General features: G+C 43.5%; 1 long non-coding RNA gene across 1 annotated transcript; it reads left to right on the forward strand.

Moving 5' to 3' along the window:
• The first annotated feature begins 7194 nt into the window (after window positions 1–7194).
• On the forward strand, window positions 7195–13533 carry LOC134548400 (uncharacterized). The gene is made up of 3 exons (XR_010079761.1): window positions 7195–7333; window positions 9456–12846; window positions 12962–13533. It is a non-coding gene; the product is annotated as an uncharacterized LOC134548400 (long non-coding RNA).
• The last annotated feature ends 7711 nt before the right edge of the window (window positions 13534–21244 follow it).

Below are 21244 nucleotides of genomic sequence, written 5' to 3' on the forward strand. Positions count from 1 at the left end.
TTGAGGGTTTTATTCTGATTCTTATTAATTTTTTCTCTCTTGTAGTTTTGTTAATAGACCTGTCTTTATACCCTTTTAAGTTTGGGCCTGCTTTGCTTCTCTCCTAGTCCTATCTCACAGCAAAAAAATAGTGAATAATTTTAATAAACACTCAAACCACTACACTAATTTTGGGAAACAGCGATTGGCGAACTTGAAACCACTACACTCCTGATCCCAGGGAAGAGTTCAGGGTGTATCTTCCATTTGGAGTCTGTTAAAGGAAACACTTCCATCTACCGTGCTCTGTGGGGAAGGAGAAAATCCAGAGGTGTGGACTGGCTCCCTCCAGCTCAGCCTTGGAGCCTGCACCTTCCATCATCCCAACCAAAGCTTGATCCATCTTCCACAGCCAGGCTGGGGAAGGCAAGAGCAGGATGGCATCTCTTGTATTGTGCAAACTCTGACATTCATTTTTCAAAATTACCAACGAGTGTTGTGCAGCAGGCTTTTTTTATGTGCCTCATTATATTTTTTTTTTTTTGGCTGGTGCATTGCTGGCTGCCATACGGCTCAGTATAAAAATCTTTATGGGTGTCTGCTGTCTCTCATAATACATAAAGTTATGTTAATTAACGCTAATTAAATCAATCTAAAACACATATGAAACGTAGCCCCACAAATTAGATAATTGAAGTGAGCTGGCCAAGTCCTTAGATTTTTGCTAAGTGCTGCTGGTGCCTCATGAAAGCACTGATAACACTCTCCCCCTCTGCTTGTGCTGTGCAGACATTCCTGTGCAGATTCTGCTGCTCCCGAGTTTTCTCATTCACTGGAGGTGCAGGAACAGGAAGGCAAATGCCTTGTTGACATTTTGAACACACTAGGTTGCAGCACAGTGGCATTTCTTGCTGTTGCTCTGAACTTTTTCTCGAGTGTCCTGACACCAGTGTCCTAAAGTTTGGATTCACAGCCTAAACCTGGCCTGTGGTGTAGCAGATTCAGCAGGGCCGAATTTAAAACCTGAGTTATGAAGCAGGAAACAGAAGGCAGGTTCGTTTAGATAAAAGTATCTGGAAATCTTTTCGGGATAATGAGGAAACATGACGTATCAGGCAAAATGTCTCCTCTACACAAGGAATTTCAATTTATTGTCATTTAACATAAGACACTAATTACTGATTCAGACACTGAGAAAAGATAGAGAGACAATTAAGCACTTAGGGAAACACTTTTCCTCCCAATTCTCAGGATAATCTTCACTCCAGCCCCTCTCCTCCTCCTTCCCTCTCCCCACATCCCTTGTCCCTGCATGCCACAGTGAGTCCCTGCTGACTCCTTTGGGCAGCTGATGGGCAGAGGGAAACTTCTTTTGGCTTTTCTTGCCTTCCAGGACTGTGCCTCCAGCCCTGTTCTCAGGAGCATCTTCCACGTGTCCCTTCCATTCCTTCAAATCTCTTTTTTTTTTTCCTTTCTCTTCACAGTTTTCCTTGGCACCCAAAAAAGGTGCCTTTATCTCCTTTGTCTCCTGCCCTCACTGCTTGCCCCCATTTCTTAAATACATCTGAGCAGAGGAGCCAAGTGCTCCTCTGGCTGGTTGAAATGTTGAGATTTGGGTTGTTTTCATGTTTCAGAGCTGTCTGGATGTGGCTGTGATCAGCCCAGGGCAGTTCATGGCCTCCTCCCGCACAGGTCACTGCTGCAGTGCTCTGCTACCCAAATCCTGCCAGTGATGCCCAGTACAAGTGTTCCCAGTGGGGTGTGAACAATGTCCTCACTTGCTCTCCAGGTCTCTATAAAGCACTGAAACAGAGCTCTGTCACCCAGAAAGAAATAGCCAGTGCAGCAGTTAAAACATAAAATGAAAAAAGGGTATAAAATAAGAAAGAAAAAAATGGTGTGTTGGTTGTTTTTTTGTTTTGGTTTTTTGGGTTTTTTTTTCAAAAATATTTCTGCAGCATGTTTATTTTCTTTCAGATTACTTGTTTATTTTAAGGAATAAAGTGTTTGCTGACAGAGGCATAAGACCTTTTATAGGCTAAAATAACAGCAATCTGTCTCCTCCTGTAACTCTGTGACAGCCTCTAAATCAATGACAATAAAGCATCAGTGGTTAACGCTGTACAGTTTATTCTGGAAAAAAAATAGCTGTGAGGGTGGTTATTGTGATCCCATAGTTGTGGACAAAAGGGAACTTTTGGGCACTTGGCATCTCCTTATGCAGAAAAACTTGGTAAGTCAGACCCAACAGGGTTAGAGCCAGACCCAGACAAAATATTGGGGCTCAAAGGCAATATTCCTGACCTGGGCACTGCTTTCCTGTTTGACCTTGAGAAATGGCATCAATCTTTGATGGAGGCAGGGCTGCTGGTATTTTCCCACTGGTAAAATGAGAATAGCATCAGGTTTTATTCAGTTATTTGAGGGTGCCCGATGGAAGGCATGGGGCAGGTATTGATTACAGGAATTCAGTTCATACTTTTCCCACAGGAATGGGAGGGTCAGCATTGTGAGAGAACTTCCACGTGTAAAGTAACTTGGTTTTCTGGTTTAATGTGTTGCTTACAGATATATCCTCCTTTGTACTGAAGTGAAACAGCATTTATTTTCTTGCTAATAATGTTATTTAGTAGTAAATTCTAAACTTTGTTGTGTCTCTAAAAATAAAAGAAAGTACTAGTTCTGAAAAGAGCTACAAAGTGCTAGTAAAATATTGCATCTGTTTAGATTGCATTTTAAACAGGATTATTTATTAAGAGAGAGGCGTGTGTACATTGCCTGAAACAAGGCTGGTTTAAACACAAGATAGAATTCTGCCAACAATGAGAGAAGAAATCATTTAAAAACTCTCAGAATTAAAAATCAACAATGTTGCTTGTTTAGAGGAAGGAGCTGGGTTGCAGAATTTGTTTGTGTTCAGAAAAACACTGATGGCGAGGTGTGGAGTGACGGGCAGCAAGTCTGGAGCAAGGTCACTCATTAAGATTAGGGTTCATTTGCTGTGGGCACCTTATAAATAACATAAAAGTTAAGTGCAGAACACAGGCGGGACTCCAGAGCTCAGCTAGCCCACTCCCCTGAAGAGGATCAAACAGACCTTGATGATTTCTGACACATTTCTCTAACATACTCCTAGACCTCCAGTGGTGGAGAGACGGCTGCAGCAGGAATTCTACTCTCCTCCTTCACCAGGCTTTCCAGTAAAATGCTTCTCCTAATGTTTTAATTTCTCTTGCTGTGAATTAAACCTTCTCTCCCAGCTACCATTTCCACAAAGAACAGGTTATTCCCTTCCTCTGTATGACACCTTGCTATCTGAAGGTGGCTGCCTGGTACATTTTCCTCTACTTTCAGCTGCCTATCCCCGATCTTTCAATGTTCCCTCCCCTTTGGACTATCTTCTTTTACTCCACGCTTTCCTGGAGTGCAGTGCCCAGCCCTGCTAGAACAGAAGGATTGATTCATGTCTCATAAACCTTATTTTTGTTTCTGTATCTCAGTGTGACACTTGCCATTTTCACAACAGTGTGACACTGCTGACTCACGCTCGGTTTGTCATTGACTGTAACACCTACACCCATCTTTGCAGAGCTGTTGCCTAACCTGCTTCTCCACATCCAGTGTTTGCACTGTCTGTTGAGTGTAGGACAGTGCAATTGCACTTACTGAACTTCATTTTCCCTCCCTATTTTGCTAGTTTGCAAACATAATTTTACATTCTATTCCCACGTGCCTCTAGTTCCTTCCAGCTTTATTCCATGGTCGTAGTTATGAATGAAAACACAGAACTGGACTGAATCTAGGTTGTGTCTACAGAGACAGTTCCTCCTAGACTGGGTTTTGCAACTTGCTTGCTTAGATGTTATATCAAATAAAAACTCTTATTAAAGTCAAAATGGAGGACACAGCATCACAGCATCACAGAATCCCAGAATGGTTTGGGTTGGAAGGGACCTCAAAGCCCATCCAGTGCCACCCCTGCCATGGCAGGGGCACCTCCCACTGTCCCAGGCTGCTCCAGCCCCAGTGTCCAACCTGGCCTTGGGCACTGCCAGGGATGCAGGGGCAGCCACAGCTGCTCTGGGCACCCTGTGCCAGGGCCTCACCACCCTCACATATAGAATTTTTTCCTAATATCCAATCTAATCCTACTCCCTTTCTGCTTGAAGCGTTCCCCCTTGTCCTGTCACTACAGGCTCTAGTAAACAGTCTCTCTCCATACTTCTTGTCTACCTCTCCTAAATTCAGAAGACCCTTATCCTTTCCTAGTTAGAAGTGAAACTGACTTAAAGTAAAAAAGTTTGTTCCCATTTTTCTAGGGAAGATTTGATGCAAAAGGGGCGTTTACCATTGTGGTCTTGACTGTCTTCGGACAGTCACTTTCCCTTCCTGTTAAATAGCAGAGTAACACTCTCCTTGTTTGTAGGGAACAAAGCATTTCTTACTCTCTATTAGTGTATTTATGGGATGTTTCTCGTTAACATGTCTCCTAATTATGGCTTTCTCCTTTATCCTTATGTGCTTATGTTTTCCTTTCATACCTGTCCTTGTCAATCTGATGTAGTTCCCATCTATTGGGTTCCTCTGACTTCTGTCTGACATCAATGAGCAGCTCAGGATATATCCTAATTGGTCCATTATACATGGTAGCAGGATGAAGGATAAACAGTTCCAGCTCCTGATAATTTTTGCCCGAATTGCTGCTGTGCAATGAGGGTCACTCACTGCAAACCTTTATCATTCATCATTTTGGGAGCTTTGACAAGGTCAATGTCCAGGACTCGCTTTTCTCCCCTCACATTCCGTCTCGCTGCAAAATCATAACAAATGCCTATCCAAAAAGTTCCTGGGTGTGATTAGAAGTAGGGTGACCCATGGTTTATTCTGCTGTTCTGCAGAGATAGGTCTCTGCTAGTGCTCTGTGTCCAAAGAGGTGCCAAATGTTCTCTTTGTTGCACATATCTTACCAATAACAGGCACTGATCTCTCTGTCACCAGGGACAGGACCCCAGGGAATGGCTGGAGCTGTGTCAGGGGAGGTTTAGGTTGGATATTAGGAAAATATTCTTCCCCCAGAGGGTGTTTGGGCACTGGAACAGCTCCCCAGGGAATGGTCACCAGCACCAAGGCTGCCAGAGCTCAGGAAGTGTTTGGACAAGGCTCGCAGGCACGGGGTGGGATTGTTGGGATGAAGATGTGCAGGGCCAGAATGATGCTCCTTGTGGGTGCCTTCCAACTCGGCATATTCTGTGAATCTATGATTAATAACAACACTGAATCAGCCCAAGAGCTTCTTCCAGTCTGTGTTTTGGCTTTAGAGCCCCGTTTGAACTTCCAGGGCTCAGTGTGGTGAGATGATCGCTGTGGTTTTACGCTAATGAGGATCGTCTGCCTCTCCCACGGGGACCAGCAGAGTGGTTTTCATTAAGTGCTGTAATTCAGCATCTCATTGTACATGAAAATGAAAGAGATTAGTGCATTCTGGGGTTGGTATTCCCGAGATATATTGGTTAGAGTCTTTTTTTCCTTGAAGGCCTGTGCCAGAAGCAGAAGGAAGAGTCAGAGTTCGCCAGCTCAGGTTTCTCAAGGTTGTTTATTGTCTCTTATCTCTAAGTTCTTTCTGTGCCCAGCAAAGGTTCTTGTTGCAGCAAGGGCACGAGGCCAAACTTTTGTTCCTTTTCTCTGACCCAACCACTGTCCACAACGTATTTTTTATTTACAGTCTATTACCAATACCTACTACCTATGTCAGACATGTCACTCCTGTCCTAAACCTTGTGACCCACCACAGCAGAAGATGGAGGACAAGGACAAGAAGGAAGAAGAACAGGGCCACACCCTGATCCCTCCATCTTGCCTTTCTCATTAGCACCCGGTGATAAACTAACTACTATTTACAATAAACTCTTGGGGTAATTTTGCAATGGGCTGAGATCAAAGACAGAGTCACTTTGGGCACATCAGGAGCCTTCAAGGAACCACTGTTCAGGCAACCTGCAGGTCCTCTGCCAGCAGGTGTGTGAAGGGAAACACAAGGCAACCTGAGAGAACTCATTTGTAGGGCTCTAAATCAATGCAACTCATCAAAATCCTCCAACAGAAACCCTTTTAAAATGAAAATAAAAAGAATACGACCTTAGATGACTAATTTCATTAGTTTGACTAATGCTCGTCGGGGACTCTGAAGATTTAAAGCACCATATGAAGCTGAGTATTCTTTTAGACTGCTGCAGGGTTGGATAAATGATCTCACATTTCTCACCTGCCCACACTCTGTGTTTCCACCCCCTCTGCTCACAATCTGGGTTTTGCTGCTCTCTCTGGCCTAATGTCTCAGCATGTTCTGACTCCTCCTGGGTGCCAAGACGTTCCGAGGAACGGGCTAGAAATAAAGGCAGAGGCAGATTCATGTTTACTTTGTACCCATACTCAGACATTTTGTAATTTCTGTGGATCCTAATAGGTGCAGGAAAAGACACATTTGTGGGGCACTGGGAGTATATATTCAATTTTATATTCAGTGTACTTGATATTGAGCTGGAACTCGTGTGTGGATATTTTCTCAGAAGACAGTGCCCAAAGCAAGGACCAGAACAGTCCTTTGTACAGAAGGCTTGTAGCATTGAACATTGTTGTTAAACAAGCAGGAGAGTGCTGCTTGATACCTCTTAAAGCCCTCATTTTGCAGAAAAAAAAAAATAATCCTGCAAGGCTCCATAATTTGGTTAGCTACTCAGGCCTGACACTGAATCCTTGGAGACATCATGAAGAGGCCTTCATTCTGCAGCAAACAGATTGGCACTGCAGTGATGATAATTGTAATTATCATGAGCATAATAAATAAATGGCAATGTATTTTGCTAGCTTTAGGTGACTGAGTAATCTGGCAAGCAGCTTGCTGCACTCTATCACACAATAATGATATTCACTGCCAGCCCAGGAAGTTTACCTAGGGGCTGTGACTCATGTTTGTTTTGAAAGGCACAGCATTAAAGGCCTGTGAATTATGTCTGTTGTGAAGAACACTGCATTTAAGTAATTACAAATGCAAAACTAAAGCAAATCCACTAGGCAGGGGAAAAAGTAAAAAAAAAGCAAGCTAATCGATCTCCCTGTTCCACACGTTTTCAGTCCTTGATTTCCTTCAGAGAATTTTTGCCACTGGGGTGGTTTTCTTGGGATGGTTTGATTTCTGGTGCATCTTCTGGGGTCACCCTCTGGTCACTGGCTGCTTTTCACTGTAGCATCAGGGTTGCTCTGACTCTGGGAGCCAGCCCTGGAGGAGCCTGAATTTGGGGAATGCCAAGGATTTTTCCTGACCTGCTACTTGGGCAGATAAACTGTGACAGAAGAGGTAAGTGAATTAGTGAATTCCTGGGGATGTAGCAGGGAGATGTCAGGGACACATTAAACATGCATTTGTCTGAGAAATTGCAGATGTTTATGTTTTTCTCTAAAAGGATAGGTCATTATAGGAATGGTTTCTCCTGTTGTTTCTCCCACCTGGAGGTTACTTCATCAGCAAACAAAGGTCACCTTGGAGCTCAGAGGACTTCCAGTGCCAGTGCCCTGCAGTTTTCCCTGCTGTAACAAGCACATGAAGAGTCCTTAAAAAGGTGCAAAACCTGAAAAGACATTAAAATCACAGATAAATAGTCAAATATGAAGGGTAGAAGAGAAACACTTTAGTATAGACTAATAACCAAGAGGAAAATATAATTCTAAGTCTTTTCATCTTTTCCTTTAGAAGTTGTTCCCTGGACATGTAGTATACAGACCACTGAAAAATTCACTTTTGCTTCTGATCCTGCAAACAATCAGGCAGGCACTTAGCAGCTTTCCTGAACTGGGACCAGAGTAGAGAATAAATGATAACTCCAGTCATTCTTTGTGTGCTGAACTGGAGGTTTTCCTGCTGTGGCAGGTGAGCTGCCATGGCAGAGGCATGCCTGACCCATGGACTTGCTCCAGCAGCTTCTCCTCCCTGCTCTGTGCTCCTCCAGTCTATGCCTGGGATTTCACCAGGTGCATGACTTTGCAGATAAACTGGGAGATTTATATATATATTTTTTATCAGCAAACCCTGTTACCTCTGCCAGCCTTCCAATTTCTCACCCAAATGTTGTTTAGAGTTACTGTCAACCTTTGCTATTGCCAAGCTTTTAGTCAAGATGAGTCAGGCTAAAATAGGCATCGAAGAGCAATGCGTAAGACTTTGGAAAATAAGTTAGAAATCTTTCACATTTGCCTTCTAGCTTCTGAGTTATTCACAGCACATTTGTTTGGCTCTTCCCTGCATACTTTGAGGCTGGAAATCGTTTTGGAAAATCAAGTGGGTTAAGGTAGTGCTATGGAATCGTAGAATCATAGAATGGTTTGGGTTGGAATGGACCTGAAAGATCATCCAGTCATGCCATGGGAGGGACACCTTCCACCAGACCAGGTTAAGCAGAGCTCCATCCAACCTGGCCTTGGACACTTCCAGGGATGGGGCAGCCACAGCTTCTCTGGGTAACCTCTGCCTCACAGCTCTCAAAGTCAATAATTTTTTCCTAATGTCCCATCTAACCCTGCTGTCTCTCCCTTTGAAGCCATCCCCCTTTGTCCTGTCACTCCAGGCCCCTGTAAAAATTCTCTCTCTATCGTTTTGCAGGCTCCCTTCAGGCACTAAAAAGCCACAATTAGCCCCCCCCAAAGCTTCTCTTTCCCAGGCTGAACAGTGCCAGTTCTCTCAGCCTTTCCTCCGTGCCTCCTAGACTTGAGGCGTGATGGAAAACCCCCAGGCTGACCAGGGCAAGATGGAAGCTGCTCTTCCTGCTGGGTCCCCCAGTACCTCTGACATTGTCAGCAAACCCCAGTGGGATTTGGCCCAGTGGCTTCATTTGAGCTCTCTGACCTGTTTTTCTCCCAGGTCTTTGTGATTTCTCGAGGTCTGAGGTGGTGTGTTCCCTTCCTGCATGAAGCAAGATACTCAGAAATTCACTTGAATTTTTTGTGCATTCTCACATATGCTATTTTTTTTCTGTGTATTTAGAACAATTAATTAGGCATCACATCTTATGTCAGGATTAGAGATGTCCAGTTCTTGGTACATGCAGCCTTCCTTCTCTGAGAGGCTGACACAAATATATATAAGAATGCTTTCAGGAGCATGACCTGTTATTGCCGTGTATCATTATGTGTGATATTCATTCTGCATGTTGCATTATCTAGGTAAGACATCTTTTTAATTTTGATTGTGTTAATTTAATATAAAACACTGAGAAAGTTTAAGAGTTGTGCAGGTTAAGGGCTGCAGTAACTACTGAAAGTTCACACAGCAGTAACGAATCCTCTCTTGTAACCAAGGACTGCTGTCTGCTTAACTGTAGTGAACGTGGAGTAACATGTACTAAAAGCAATAGTTCAAAAATACATTTCCAGTTTATTGGATGGGAGCTCAATAATAATCCCTCGCTGTGTGTTCTGATTCACAGTTCCATTATGGAAACTGCCAATTTCTCTGCCAAAGTCTTGGCTCAGAAGATTCACTGTTGATCCCCGTGAAAAACAGGTGATTGGATTTTACTCTCATTATCTTGCCTCTGGTTGTGTTGCTTTAAAAATATGATTCTGGCAAAGAAGAAAGGAGAAAGGATGGAGTTTAAAACTACCCTGAAGCATCAGAAATCAGAAAGAGACTACTTGGGCAGGAAAATGGCCAATATCTGCCTCTGGAGCAGTTGATGCTGGCCAGTGTCAGAACCCAGAGGCTGAAGCAGGAGGGCTTTGGATCTCATCGGGTTCTTTCTGGTAAAAGAATTATCAGAGGGATAAAGACCTAAACCCAACCCCAAGATATCTGGGTAAATAAAACTCAGAGTGGAAAGAGTTCAGACTGGAGGAGAAGCCAGAGAAGGAAAACAAGATTGGTGGGGAGAAGGGATTTGGGGAGGACAGCTTTTCATTACCTGTTCATGTGGAAAAAAACCCCAAATGGACAAATTAATGGCAAGAAAAGGAAACAGCTGGAAATGCATGTGAGTCTTCTTTAGTTTGTTGGCAAAACAAGAACTGCCTGAGACTTTTGATAACATTCACTGCAGACAAGAAAGTTGCAAAGTACTAGAAAAAGCTAATGATATGCTAATTTTTAGAAACTTTAATAGGTTTAACCCAAGAAACTTTAAACTGGATCATTTGATGTGAATTCCAGGAAGATTCCCAGAAAACCTTTTGCCTCACCTTGAATAAGGCAAAAAATAAAACGTGGTTGTGTAGTGCTGTCTCATCCAACATTCCCTCCAGGCAGACTACGTATTCTCCAACTTCATGGCTCTTAATAAAGCAAGAAGTCGCTGTTGATGTGATTTACTCTGATTTCTGAGAGGTATTTGAAAGGTCCTCTGGGCCCCTTGGATATAAGTAAAACCAGTACAAAGGCAGCAAACCCACAAAGGTGGGCTAAAAATTATCCTTGTAATATGGAAGTTCTTGGAATATGGGAGTGAATGCAGGTAGTAAGGCTATTAACATCAGGTTTCTCCAGAAATCTGCCCTTGGTTCAGTCCGTTAAGTATCTTCAGAGCTAATAACAACAAATCCCAGGTAAGGACACACCCATGAATAAACAGAAAAAAGAACTGGCTGTGACACAGCCTCGCCTCGATCTCTTGAGGAGCAGCATTCATCTGAACAACATGGATGCCAGGGCACACATCCAGGGACAAAGGCAGGAGTTCTCACTGAAAAGACAGGTGTCTTGGGTTATGTAACTAAAAAAACCAGTGTATTCTATTTCATCTGTAGAAAGCAGTTGGGGGATGGTTTCTTTTTTCTTTATCTCTTGTAACTCCAGGGGGGAGGAGGGTGGATGCCTTCTGATAACAGCCCAGCTGTTAAACCAGGTGGGGCAGTGTTTCTTATCTCTTTCACCACTGTCCGCCCTCTGGAGTGGATATCTTCTGTTCATGGGCCATTGAGGCTCACCAGTGACTGACACATTACATCATCCATGGGAGATGCTCCACCCTGAGGGAAGAGCCCAGCATTCCTACCCAGAGAAAAATGGGGACACAGGAACCCCAGACATTGCTCTTTTCCACTATATTCTCAGAGACCAGACTCATCACCACTGAACCTGTCTGCAGGATCATCTCTACTCCAACAGAACCACATCTGTCACTCCAGGAGGACTTTATTGGACTGCTTCCAACACCCTGGCAACAGGGTGTCAGGTGTCGTATTCCTGACTCCATCAGGGTTTTCTTGGACTTTTGTTTGTTTCCTTGCTTGTTTTTTTTGTGTGTGGTTTTGTTGTTGTTGTTGTTTTTTGGTGGGCTTTTTTGTTGGTTTTTTTTTGGGGGGGGTTTTTGGGTTTTTTTGGGGGGGTTTTTTTGGTGGGTTTTTTTGGTATTACCGCATTTGTATTTTTAATATTCCTAGTAAAGAACTGTTATTTCTATTCCCATATTTTTCCTGAAAGCTCCTAATTGCAAAATTGTAATAATTTGGAGAGCAGGGGTTTTACATTCTCCCTTCCAAGGGAAATTCCAGCTTTCCCTGACAGATACCTGTCTTTCCAAACCAAGACAACAGGGCAGCGCATTCCCAAGGCAGCATCTCTGGGAAGGAGGCAGAGGCAGGAGCAGGTAATCAATCAGGCATGAGCTGTGGTGCAGAGGCATTGCTAAACAGCAATGAAAGCAGGAGGCAGGGGGCAGGAGTTGTGATTATTAGCGAGATCACCCCGGGAATGCCATCTGCTCCAACGTCAACGCCTCGACAAAGGGATGTTGACAACCTGGAGGTGATGAACCGTGCGAGCTCTGCGCAACACGCCGCAGCAGAGGGGAAGGTGCAGCTCTAAAATATTGGTCAAGACAATAAAAAATGCAGCATTTGGGGTATTAAATGCTTCAGTCTGTCAAAAACTGGTGATGTCAAATGATTTGAAGTTTCAAAGGTACAGAATTCCTGCGGCTGCTGTGGGCACAAATCAGATTTGCAGGTGCTATGTGCCTCTGTGAGCATTTCTGCTTAGGAGCTTGGACATGAAGCCAGGAACATGAATTTTATTGACTGGCTCTGAAATTCTTGTTTGGGATCAGGGAATATTGGCAGCAAGCTGGTTTTGTCACACACCTTGAAGCCATCTCAGAAGAATTTCCGTGTTTTTCAGCTAAAGGCACGTGGGATCCTGCGAGTCATCCTTGCCTTAGCTGTGTGCACCTTTACAGAGAAGAACTGATCTGCTTGCTCAAAAAGCCAAGCATCAGCTCCAGCAGAGCAGTCTGCTTCCTATGCCAGGCTTCCAAGCTAATCTGAATCCTGGTATTGCAGCCTTTCCTTTCCTCTCTGCCCTGCTAAAGTCTGGAGTTTTCATCCCAATATTCCTAATTTTGGGGAAATGCTTCTATGGCTGAGGGTCCCAAGTTGACACCTTCAGTATATACTTTGTCAGGATATTAACTCCTTATTATGGCAGAATAACTGTGTTTCCTTCCCTCCTAGCACTAAGCAACCAGACAAGGGAAAATGTCAAGTTTTTGGCCGTATTTGACACAGCCTTCTGATTTTTTTCCTTCAGATACATTTAGCAGCATCTATTCAAGGAGCTGTGCAGAAATACTGTGAGTACTTTGGCATGTTCTCTGGCAATCCCAAACACTGCTCTTTGAGGGAAAGGCACCACAGAAATATTTCAGGTACCGTGCTGCCCATGAATCATGCAAAATGCTCTCGCTCCAGTGAGGGTTTCTTTTGAACAGTGGGATTTTTTTCCTGCAATCTTGGACTTTTAAGCGTTTTTCAGGGTTCCTGGTCATGGAGGGTCTGTTCTTAAAATAATATCTGGCAGCAGAAGCGCTCCCTGCAGCTGGTGCACAGGTGAGCAGTGACACCTGTGCTGAAGCCATCTGGGCTCAGCGGCAGGACAGAGAAGTGAGGACCATGGCAGGGCTAGGACCACGCCTTGGGGTGAATTGAATTTCCTATTTCACAGGGCAGGGGTTGTAAGAATGGCAAGCACCAAAGACAGCAGAGAAGTCTTTTATTCAGCTGCTTTTTCACTCGTGTCAGGGGTTGTCGTGCACGAGGGAATTAAGCCACACGAAGCAGAAGAGGACATGTCACCCACTGGGGCCACTACAGTGCCACATCTGATGCCTGAATGTCCCCCCTGTTGGGGCACACTGAGGAAAGACAACAAAGATGTAGGAAGATTGCTAATGAACCACTTGAAGAGAATTGCTAATGAAAAAATGAATCTTTGGTGGCAGATCTGTAAAAAGGGGAATAGAAGTCATAGCAGACCAAAAATAAGTGATCCCAGCTTAGACAGTTTTTTTTTTTTCTTAATAAAATGATTTTTGTGAGAAAACAACTTGTTTTCCTGCTGTTTTTAATTTCCTTCGAGGAGTTGTAGGTTTTTTCCTAGGACTCAAATTATGGGCAAGTCTTTTCTGCAAATCTTCCCATTTTCAGCCCTGAAATCTTTCCTTGTTGAGCAAGGAGAGAGAACATGGGATGAAAAGAAACCCAACTTGCCCAAAAGTTCCTGGATGTCAAATTGCATCCAGGAAATCCACAAAACAGCCATTTATTCTGGCCAATTTAAAAAAGAAAATTCTTTTCTCTTCCCATGAACTCTCCCTATTTCCAAGAGTGACCCACTAACACCATGGGGTGAATCATCTGGGTGCCATGAATGTGACAAAGCTGCAGATAGATCATCGGCAACATCATCATCATCATCATCATCATCATCATCATCATCATCTGCAATTATTGAGAATTATTTTTTAGGAAGGAGGGCAACAAGATGAGAGCTGTACTCTGGAAGGAGAGAGAAGTAGAGCTCAAGCAGGAAAACCTCAGGAGAAGGATGGGGGGGTGTATCACAATGAGAGTGGGTGTTTCAGATCTGGGAAGTTATTAATATATTTTTTAAAGATTAAGTAATAGAATTAAAATGTTTCTTTGGGTTAGCTGAGCTCCATTATGAGACACTTTTAAATTTATACATATATATATATATAAATATAAACTATATATATAAATATAATTTAAAAAATATTTATATATATATAAAAATATAATTTTTTAAAAAATAAAAATACATTCAGAACTGATATTTTAAGAGCTCCTTCAGATGCAATGGTTGCTTTCCAAGCAATCCCAGGAAACCCTGGATGGATCCTCAGTGTCTGCTAACAGCCAAATAAGGGAGCTGATCACATTTTTTTCAGGCAAGGAACCATCACCAGAATATTACCAGGTAAAGGTGAGAGGTTCAGGCAGGGAAAGACTTGTGACTACTGATTCAGCACGGAGATGTTTAGGTAAATGCTACAACAGCTCTTTAAAAGAGAAAAGCGAGACACTTCATGTGTATGACTCACTAATCACTGTCTGTGCTGTGGAGCCTGGAGTACAAATTCCTTTTGTCATGAAAATGCTTGCTCCTTTGATCCCCACAACATCATTAAACAGTTCTAAAGGAGTAAGTAAATCTTTTGGCACATTCTTTGGGAAATAAGCGTTCCGGGATTCAGACGCGTGTGGGTGTGTTTGTGATGCTGAGGAGATTGATACCGACACAATTTTTAGCAGCGGGTGCAGACTGTGCGCGTTGCTTAGCCGAGGGAAGGAGGGAGAGAGGTTTTCCCAGCTCCTTTCCCAAAGCAACTGTGTTGAAAATTGAAATGTGCAGGGCAGCCGTGCAGGATTTGCTGGTGGAAATTGAAGCTGCCTAGCCTGGCTGTAGGGTGGCTGTGGATGTAAACCTTCCCTGTTGACACATGGAATGCTCTTCCCAAAGGGTTTTGAAGGTTTTTGTCTTCATTCTGTTAGTTCAGGTAAAATACACAAATGGTCTTTCTGGAGACCCTGATGCTGTTAAGGATCTAACCAGCACTTTCCCAGGAAAAATCAGGGTTACAGACTGGTGGAACACACACTCTGGGTTGTCCCCTGTCTCTTTGAGGAGGACCCAATGCAGGCTGAAGGCACATGGAGATTATTTCCTGTATCAGAATTGTGCATTATGGTCAATTTATCACTCTCTCAGCTGCTTTAATACCTGGCAATGGTGTTTTTTTCTGGTCCTGTGCACATCAGCCCAGTGGCTGGATCAGCTGCCCTGCTGACTCTTCAGAGCTCTCCATCTAGAAAATTTAAGGGACAGGGGGCAGATTAGTTACCCACAAAAATTTCACCAATGGTTCTGTGGTATTTATCTATTAACTTCACAAGGCTTTAGCTAAAATGGGAAGAGCTTATGAGCTTACTGAAAGAATACTGGGGATCTAACCATTCAAAGAGGCAGGACTATTTAGGAGTGTAAGAACAGCATTCTCATGCCACATAGCACTCTGTGTGAAATAAGTTTGTACCCTTCCAACACACCATCTGGCAGCAAACAGCACATTGGTTTGCATCCCAGCCTGTGATCTTGCAAGAAAAATGAAATCATATGTAATAAAACACACTTTTAAAAGTCAACGTTTTCATAATGGCCAGTGAAACTAATGGGCTTAAGAGTGTTTTCAGTTTCCTGTCAGAAAATATTTTGGTAAACAAGTGTCTGCCCTCAGTTGTGGTGTGCATATGAGTAAAGGGATTTATGTCATGCTCAGACACGTGTTTTTGGTGTGCATCTGCACTTTGGAGTGCTCAGAACATTCAAATCTGCACTCCTGCCTGAGCCACTGCAGTGGGAGGAATCAGATTTTGGGCTTTCAACTGGTACCCAGAGCATGGGTGGAAGGATTGGATGTTTGAGAGAGAATGGAGCGAGTCTGTTGATTCAGGAAATGAGAAGCTGGTGAGATGCAATCTGTGGAAGTTCACATGCCTGAGTCCCCCTAGAACTGCATCCTCTCTCTTATTTTGATACCTTTGAATTTTAGGGAAGATGATTCATGTCTGTGTTGGGTAAGGCCTCTCTCCAATTTAAAGTATCTTCTTTCCTAGCACTGTGATATTTTAAGGGAAAGCAAGTCTGCAGAAAGGAAGTAATAGCCACTTGTTTAAAATTCTCAGCAAATCAGGCAAAAAGGTTCCTTGTAGTTGGATAATGGACAAGTGTGTATCTTTGAAAATAAACAAAATAAAATACAGGCTGATAGATCTGTTCTTATTAGGTTTTATAAGGGTAAATTAGTCTGGCCACTTGATAGACGATGAAATGATTAGGAAGAACCTTCTACTAGCTGCACACAAAGGGTTGTAGATATTTGATTATGTGAAAAATAACAATGGAGGCTCAGCTTTTCAGGGATGAGGATGGGTTAAAATAATTTATGGAGAAATTGCTGTAATTAAAACCACTCTAGCTGGTATTCAGCTGGTTTTTCTCCTTCCATTGAGGGTGCATCATCAAGTTTGCATTAATATTCTCTGCACTTTGTGGTGTTCTGGGAACTCTTTCACTTGCCACTCCATGGAAATTTAAATTCCAGCCTCCCAGTCAGTGTTTTGAATCACTGGGATATTGAGTAAGTATATAATTCTTAGCTTAGACGCCGAACATCTGCTGCCATTTGTGTCCAATATGTAATTACAGCAGGGGGAGCTGGACAATTGGAGATTAAAAAGATGCTGCTTAATCTTCCACCACATGTTTCTACTTAAAAAGAATAACACACTGGAGAAATCTCATGGCAGCTCGTGGTGTATCTTCTTCACCCCCTACCCTTACTCAACAGATCAGCCTCCATTTGATCCCTGTCTGAGACTTCCACAGCCTTTCTGCTTGGACCTGGGAGTGTGTTCACTCAGACCTCGTTCTGGGGCACGTTCTGAAAGACTCCTTTATTTGTTTTCCACAATTAAAATAAAGAAATAAGTAAGAAACTAATAAAATAATAATTTAAAAAAATTGGTCTCTAATAATATTTTTATATAGAGTGATTTTTTACCAGCCATTTGGAGAGAATGGGCACTAGGAGAGCCTGTTGAGATGGATAACACAATCCTCCCTCAAGATTTCTGCCTGTGCCAGGGAGTGTGCTGGAATAGATCAGGAGGAGAGTGTGGTGTGTTCTCCTCCTATCCCAAGATCAAGCTGTAGATTTTCCAGTGGGACTACTCAAATGCTTTTTTAAGGGCTAAGAGCAGCAGCTGTGGTGCAGTGAAGGCAGAGCATCAGGAAAAGGGCAATAACCAGAGGTTGTAGGGTCATAAACATGGCACAGTGTGCTTTGCCTGGCTGCAAAGCAATGTGACAAACATCCTTCACAGAAGTTGTTTACACAAATGTGTGGGCCCGATGTTTCAGGGTTGCTAGCTTCCCCAAGGGAAGTTTTTCAGCAGTTTCTCCTTTCCCAAGCAACTTTCTGTGGGTAGCTATTCTTCCCATAACATTTCTGGGTAAACAATATTCCTTTCCTATAACAGCCTCTCTCCCAGGTGCTGTTTGTGTTACTTAACCAGTGGATAGAGGTGTCCATCCTATGGACCAATAATGTGCTGTTTTAGCACAGCGTGTTATAAAAGAACTGAATGAATTTGTAAATAAGGCCTTCTGATGTTCTTCTGCCTGCTGGAGTCAAGCATTTTTATTTCACATGCAATTGTGACACAAATGTTTTACCTAAGAGCTGGTTGTGGACAGCGACCTTTAAGAAGGGGCAGGAAGGAAAATTGGGTGGTCAAGAGCAGGCTGGGTGGGTCTCTGAGCAAACTGGTCTAGTGGAAGGTTCCCTGGTCATGTCAGAGGGGTTTGAACCAGCTGATCTTTAGGCTTCCTTCCAATCCAAGCCATTCCATGATTCTGTCTGGAGCAAGAGATGGCATTGCAGAAACAGCAGGAGAGGGAAGGGTCGCAGCAGAGACATCCTGCAGCGGAGGGAAGGAGGGAGGCTGTGGGTTTGTCTCCCTGCAGGAGAGGAGCAGACACATTAAAGGAGCCCCTCTCAGGGTGCTGCCCACGTGGAGCGGCTGTGGGAGCCTCGTGAGATGCTGTGGGGGTGTGTGTGATGCCGAGTAAGGAAGCTGTGCCTCTTCATTGACTGCAGGAACTTTGTGTCCTCTGCAAGTCTTTGAAAAATGCGAGCGCAGAGTTGTAAGAGGTTGGCAAAACAGTTGATGTGTTTCAGTGAAAAGTGTTTCACTTGTGTACTTGGGAGGGGAAAATGATTTTACTGCTGGTTGGAACAGCAATATCCAGTGAAATGTGCTCAGTATAGAGAGATATCCATTCTAAACTAATACAGAGATAAAATATCTCTTGATATTATATCTAATATAGAAAGATATCCATTCTAAACTAAACTTTTCATATTTCTGCTGTTGGCTTGTGTGCTTTTCCAAGTACATCCTTCTAGTCTTTATTGAAGCTCCAGAAGGTTGGGGGGTTTTAGGTTTTATTTGCTTGTTTGTTGTTTTTATTTTGTTTTGTTGTTATTTTTTTAAACGGCTAATCTAGTGAAAAAATCATTTTCTCTGATTTTCTTTAGGACAAAACTGAAATAATTTTTTTTCTTCCCCAAAGAAAATTAACTTGCCTGATGCCTCAAGAGGATTGTGATTTTGTTAGGAATGGGCTTTGGCACGTGAAAGGATTTATTGAGAGATATTGATGAGACACTGAATTTCAAAATGTCAGATGTATTAGGTTCAGCCCTTAATATAATGACATGGTAAGGTGGCCTGCCAGACTTATGCCCTTAGAGAGAGTTTTGCTCAAACACTATGTTATTTTATCTGCATAGGGAAAAGTAAAGAAGCCCTATTTACTTGTTCACTTTGAAATATAAACACAGATATGTCATAAACATCCTCAGAATTTCTTTGGATGTGAAATTATTAACAGTGACATGGATGGGGAAAGTGCACAATGTTGGGTGTTAGAAGACAGTCATAAGTAATGCTTCCCCTTTCCAGTTTAACTGCATTTTACCCCCTCTCCTAGTGCATCTTTAATCCTGGAAAAAGCAAATTAAGATAGAAGAGACCTGGGCATGGACTCAAGGCTTGCTGGAAGCAATTGGAAGGAGTCCCTTTGGCTTTGGTGTGACCTGCAGCCATCCCTGCCCACCCGTGTGCTCACCCCTCTGTGCCTGAGGTTTCTGTCCCATCCTTCCTTCTCCAGGCATGGCATCATCTCAGCGCTGAGGGCCTGCACAAACACCTCCTTGAGCAGCTGGCCCTGGAACAGCACACTCAGAGAATCATGGAATCACAGAATCCCTGAGGCTGGGAAAGCCCTCCAAGATCATCAAGCCCAAGCTGTGCCCAATGTCCACCTTGTCGCCAGAGCACTCAGTGCCACCTCCAGGTGACACCTGCAGGGATGGGCAATCCAAAGCTCCCTGGGCAGCCCCTGCCAAGGCCTGAGCTCCCTTTCCATGGGCAAATTCCTGCTGCTGCCCAAGCTGAGCCTCCCCTGGCCCAGCCTGAGGCCGTTCCCTCTCCTCCTGTCCCTGTTCCTGGAGCACAGCCCGACCCCCCCCGGCTGTCCCCTCCTGTCAGGGACTTGTGCAGAGCCACAAGGTCCCCCCTGAGCCTCCTTTTCTCCAGGCTCAGCCCCTTCCCAGCTCCCTCAGGAATTCTCCAGCCCCTTCCCAGCTCCCTCAGGAATTCTCCAGCCCCTTCCCAGCTCCCTTCCCTGCCCTGGACACGCTCCAGCCCCTCCAGGGCTCTCCTGCAGGAGCCACAGCTGGACACAGCCCTGGAGCACAGAGGGACAATCCCTGCCCTGCTCCTGCTGGACACACAATTCCTCACCCAGCCCAGGGGCCAGTGGCCTCCTGCCCCCCTGGGCACCCCTGGGCTCGTGTCCAGCCCTGTCCCCAGCACCCCCAGGGATTTTCCCCTGAGCCACTTCCCAGCCATTCTGCCCCCACCCTGTATCATGAAATCAGAGCAACTTCAAGGGGCTGAAAAGGAAAAATAACAGCACACAGGGAGTTCAGGTATGCGTCAGACCACTTTAGTGAGGGACACATCAGGGAAGCTGATCCTCATAAGCTAAATTCTCTGTTTTCTGCATCCAAGATAAACACCAGACCCTTTGACATCACCAGCTCGAGGCACTGGCCCTGGCCAGGTGAGTTTAGGCCCGTGGAGCATTTCTTGCCTGAATCCCTTCTCTGGTTCCAGCAACACAGTGTGCAGAGCAGCAAAATGCAGACATTGAACTTGAAGACGACAGATTATTTACAGAAAATGTGTGGGTGTGTGGCTGTGTGTGTTTGTCTGCATTTTCTGTGCTGCCGAAATGCCAGTGGCCATTTCACTGCATTTATAAACTTTGCAGAGCATTTAAACCATCCACAGGAAAATATGGGGAGGTTGAAGAGTCAGCAAATTCATGACCTGCATGGTTCTGGATGTAGCTGGCATGGCTGATTCTCAGTTATTGTTAAATTTGCTTTCACAGTCAATACTGAAAAAAATACTCTTTTATTGCACCATTACTATTTTCTTGGTTTTCCAGTTATTCACTTTTTGACTTCTTTATTTTTTCTAGAGCCTAGTTTTCCCAAGAAAATTTGAATTTTACAGAACTCTGCCTTGAAAATCTTTCAGGAGTTTTTGCTGTAAGCTTACATTTTTCCGGGGGTTGTATAATACATTTTCCCATCTTCAGAAAAACATGTCAGGAGAAACATACTTAACACAGTAGAATTTAATTATGCATTAAAGTGCATCAAAATCCATGTTAGTGTGTGGACCAGAATAATGACACAAGCATCTTCACAAAGCTTTGCTGGATTTTGCCCATATATATTTCTTAGAGTATCCTGTGCTAGTTTTATTTTGGACATGCATGAAATCTTTATTTGTATTTCTTCACTCACATTTACTCTGTCTGTATATAAACACATTAGAGCATCCCAGCAATGTGATTTCATGCATTTATCTCAAAGTTTATGATGAAAATCTGGTGACTGAAGTATACCTAAGTACTTCCAGAACAACAGACATTATTTGAGCTTGATTGCATCTTCTTCTTCCCCTTACTTTGAAGACCTACTTGTTTTAGTGATCTGTGATTTTTTGCTTCAGTGATAATGATTTCTATTACAGAATCATTTACTGCCAGTAATGGATATGTAGGTACTCACAATCCTTTTGATCATTCTAAGCTGAAGAAATCCTCCCAGTGGAATATCACAAGGGAAAATCAAGTTCTAGTTTTCCATTGATACATCTGCCCTCACTGAGTGGTGGCCTGAGTTCAATTTATCTAATATTGTGCAGAAAATTTGTGGCCAAAGGCAGATTGGGACCCTGAGTTTTGGTTTTCCATGTTGCCCATAGCAAAATTGTCCCATGG

This window comes from Prinia subflava, chromosome 3 (assembly GCF_021018805.1).
Source record: "Prinia subflava isolate CZ2003 ecotype Zambia chromosome 3, Cam_Psub_1.2, whole genome shotgun sequence".
NCBI lineage: Eukaryota > Metazoa > Chordata > Aves > Passeriformes > Cisticolidae > Prinia > Prinia subflava.